The sequence below is a fragment of the Mangifera indica genome, chromosome 6, assembly GCF_011075055.1.
Source record: "Mangifera indica cultivar Alphonso chromosome 6, CATAS_Mindica_2.1, whole genome shotgun sequence".
NCBI classification, from domain to species: domain Eukaryota; kingdom Viridiplantae; phylum Streptophyta; class Magnoliopsida; order Sapindales; family Anacardiaceae; genus Mangifera; species Mangifera indica.
Window position 1 is genome coordinate 16,873,754 of NC_058142.1, and position 4,775 is coordinate 16,878,528.

Here is a 4,775-nt window from a genome sequence, read left to right on the forward strand (position 1 = left end):
AACTAGACTTAATAAGCTTTAAATACATATTTGGTTCACCAAAAACGACATCTGTTTGCCTTCCCAAAACGTCCCTTACATTCACCACACGTTTTTGCCCACTATTGAAGACGAGAAATCAAGTTTTTTTTTTTTTTTGAAAAATTCTCAACAACCCCCTGTAAACTTGACTTCTTCACAACTCCAATCATCTCTCTAAGCTGGGGAAATCTATCTTTCTTGAGGGGTTTTGTAAAAATATCGGCTATTTGATCAAAAGTTTTGATATACTCTACCTTAATCTCCTTATTAGTAATGCAATCCCGAATAAAATGAAACTTTGTATCTATATGCTTGCTTCAATCATGAAACACCAGATTTTTCGCAAGAGCAATGGCCAATTTGTTGTCCACCATAATTTTAGTTGCTTCTTTTTGAGCAAAATGAAGTTCATCCAGCAATCTTCTTAGCCATATCGCATGACATGCACCGGCAGTTATAGTAATATACTCTGATTCACATGTTGAGAGTGGTACAACTAATTGTTTCTTTGAACACCATGAAATTGCATTTTCTCCAAAGAAAAATATAAACCCAGTAGTACTCTTCTGGTCATCAATATCACCGGCATAATCACTATCACAATATCCTTTTAAGTGAGCCTCATTCGAAGAAGTATAAAAAATGTCATAATCAAGAGTACCTTTTAAATATCAAAGAATTCTCTTTGCAGCTCGCATGTGTTCTTCACTTGGATTCTCCATAAACCGACTTACTAATCCCACGGCAAATAATATATCGGGTCTAGTACATGTCAAGTACCTTAGGCTTCCCACAAGGCTTCGAAATGTGGTTGAATCAATTTTCCTTACTCCATCCTTCTTGGAGAGTTTTACTCTGCACTCCATCGGGGTATTCACAGGATTGCAATCTATCATCTTAAACTTCTTTATAATCTCTCTTGCATATGCCTCTGGAGAGATAAATATCCTGTCACTCCATTGTTTTACTTATATCCCCAAATAATATGACATAAGCCCTATATCACTCATCTCAAATTCTCGTGCCATCGCCTTCTTAAAATTATCATACACTTGTGGATTATTTCCTGTAAGAATAAGGTCATCCACATAAATGCACACAAACAAAATATCATCTTTCTCTTTTTTAACATAAAGTGCATATTCATGAACGCATCTTGAGAAACCATTCTCATGAAGATATTTGTCAAGGTGACTATACCAAGCCTGTGGTGCTTGTTTAAGGTCGTACAATGCCTTCTTCAATCTTAACACCTTATCTTGATGAGCTTCAACCGTAAATCCTTTCGGTTGTTCCACATATACTTCTTCTTCAAGAACACCATTTAGAAAGGCTGACTTCACATCCATTTGATGAATTGTCCACCGGTTTTGGGCATCAAGAGTGACCAATAATCGTATTGTCTCTAAGCGAGCAACGGGAGTGAATACTTCTTCATAATCCATGCCATGCTTTTGTTTATACCCTTTTGCAACTAATCTCGCCTTGTACCTCTCAATTTCTCCTTGCGCATTTTTCTTTAGCTTACAAACCCATTTAACCCCAATTGCTTGATGACCACTTGGTAGTGTGACAAACTCCCAAGTGTCATTTTTCTCAATGGAATGAATTTTTTCCTTCATAGCTTGTACCTATTTCTTGTCTTTAATAGCCTCTTCAAAACTCAAAGGTTCATCATTTACAAATAGACAAAAAAGATTCTCACTATCTATTGTTTCAGTAGCATCATAGAGATCTTTTATGCTTCGTATTCTTTGAGGTTGTTCGCTTAAGCTTGTTGAGGAAAAAGTGGGTGTGGAAGAAGTTGAACTTTCGCCTTCAATCTCTTGGTCCTCATTTTCGTCTTCTCCCAAATATGGAAGAAAATTATATGTTTCTTCTTCTTGAACACTCCAATCCCATGAGGCATCTTCCTCAATTTCCATATCTCTACTAATCACAACTTTCTTGGAAATAGGTTCGAAATATTTGTACCCTTTAGAGTTCTTGGCATAGCCAATAAATACCATTTTCTTGCTCCTATCATCAAGTTTTGTCCTTTCTTGTTCGGATACATGAACATAGCCAATAGATCCAAAAACTCTTAAATGTTTCACACTTGGCTTCCATCCATCTATGCTTCTTGAAGGGTTATTTTCTCCAAACTCCTCGTAGGTGAACGATTTGAGAGACAAACTGCACATGCAACCACCTCGGCCTAAAACTCCTTAGGCATATTCTTACTTTTTAGCATCGTCCTTGCCATGTTAAGAATTGTCCTATTTTTTCTCTCTGCGAACCTATTTTGTTGTGGTGCTCTTGGGACCGTCATAAGATATCGAATACCATTTTCCTCACAAAAGACCTTGAATTCATTAGAAGTGAACTCTCCACCTCTATCAGTTCTTAGAGCTTCAATTTTGTATCCGTTTTCCTTTTCAACAAGAAGCTTGAATTTTTTAAATGTCTTAAAAACTTCACTTTCGTTCTTCACAAAATAAACCCACATCTTCCTTATGTAATCATCGATGAAGAGCACAAAATATGAGCTCTTACAGAAAGATTATGGCTTGATAGGACCACACACATCCGCATGCACAAGTTGTAGAGGCTCGGTTGCTCTCGAAAGTGACACCTTTGAAAAACTCTTTCTTGCATGTTTTCCGAGTAGATACACCTCGCATAATTGATTTGGATGATTGATTTTGGGAACTCCTTTCACCATATTCTTTTCTCCTAGAATTTTAAGCCCTTCAAAGTTGAAATGCCCGAATCTCATGTGCCAAATCCATGAAGGATCCTTGACACAAGCTTATAAACACTTCGCTTCTGCCATTTTCACATTTAACATGAACATTCGATTCTTTGTCATGGCAACTTTAGCAACATTTCTATCATCTAGATTTCGAAGCCACAAATAATTGTTCTCCATCTTCACTTTGTGCCCACTCTCTAAAAGTTGGTCGATGCTCAAAATATTGCTCTTCATTTTTGGGATGTAATAGACATTGTGGAGAATTTTATGGTCTCCATCCTTTGTAGCCAAAATCACTGAGCCTTTTCCCTTAATCTCTACCTTTGTATCATCTCAAAAATGAACATTCCCAGTCACTTTTGTATTCAACTCTACAAATTTACTTTTATCTCCTGTCATGTGGTTGCTTGCGCTATTGTCGAGATACCACGTGACATTTTTTTTCTACAAAGCCTTCCTTTTGAGAAAACAAAAGAGTATCACCTTCCACCTCTTTATGCTCGATAAAGTTTGTCTCCTCATCACAACTCTTAGTTTGACATTCCCAAGAATAGTGACCTTTCTTCCCACATGTATAACACTCTACTTGGCTTTTATCCTTTCTCCAATTATTATTTCTCCTTCATCCACGGCCTCTTTGAGAACTCCTATTTTCACCTTTTTGAAATGAATTTTGCTCACCTTTTCTTTGACCACGCCCATGGCCTCGTCCACAACCTCGACCTTTTCCTCCTCTGTCATTTCCCTTAGGATTAAAAGAATTTTGCTTGCAAAACTTGCTCCATTGGTTCTTGTTGGGTCCTCTTCATTCTCTCTTCATGGGCTAACAACGATCCATGTAACTCGTCGATGGTCATGGATTCTATGTCCTTCGATTCTTCAATTGCTACCACCACATGAGTGAATTTCGCATTGAGAGAGCGCAAAATCTTCTCTACTACTCTTGCATCTTCCATCTTTTCATTGAGCCGCTTCATTTGATTCACCATCGCCAATACTCGAGTAAAATAATCCGTTATAGACTCATTCTCCTTCATCAAAATCGACTCAAACTCAGCCCTTAGAGTTTGGAGCCACACCTTCTTCACTCTATCAACTCCGACCACAAAATTCTTTAGAATTTCCCATGCATCCTTGGCTCTTGTCACATTGGCTATCTTCTCAAACATGTCATCATCTAACCATTGATGAATAATTGAGAGTGCACTTTGATCTTTCTTCTTTGTTCACTGCCAAGCTTCTAGTGCGGCCACGGTTGCAATATTCTTGTCTGCGGGATCTTCATATCCTTTCTTGACAATGTCCCATAACCCATGAGATCCAATTATGGCCTTCATGTGTAGCACCCATTGATCATAATTTGTTTTGGTTAGTTGTGGCTATTGGAAAGTGATACTAGTTTTGGTCGTTATTTTAACAAACGCTCTAATACCAATTTGTTGGAAGCTATGGTGAGTTACAAGTATGAATTCTTAACACAGATGAGGAAGAAGGAAAAGGTTAACTTCAAAGGTTTTATTTCTATATTTTCACTTCATATATCCTCACACATAACAAGTGATTACAAGTCTTTTTATATACCTAAATATCAGCTATTAACCATTAAAAAAACGTTATTTATGCACAACATTTAATAAAATAGCTATAACTTTCTTTAGAAAACTTCAATGAACCTGAAACTTGCGCCATTTAAAACTAGACTTAATAAGCTTTAAATCCATATTTGATTCACCAAAAACGACATACATTTGCCTTCCCAAAACGTCCCTTACATTCACCATATTTTTCTGCCCACTGCTGAAGACGAGAAGTCAAGTTTAATTTTTTTTGAAAAATTCTCAACAGTGTACAGAGGCAATATTGGACGGTGCATAGGTTATGTTATCTGGAGGTAGGAGATAAGCGAATCTCAATTATCCTTTTGAAAAGTAAATCGAACAGATTCTCACGAAAAAAAAAGAAAGGAAAAATGTAATTATTTTGATCATCTCAGCCTATAAATTCTAGGTCTGCATGGCAA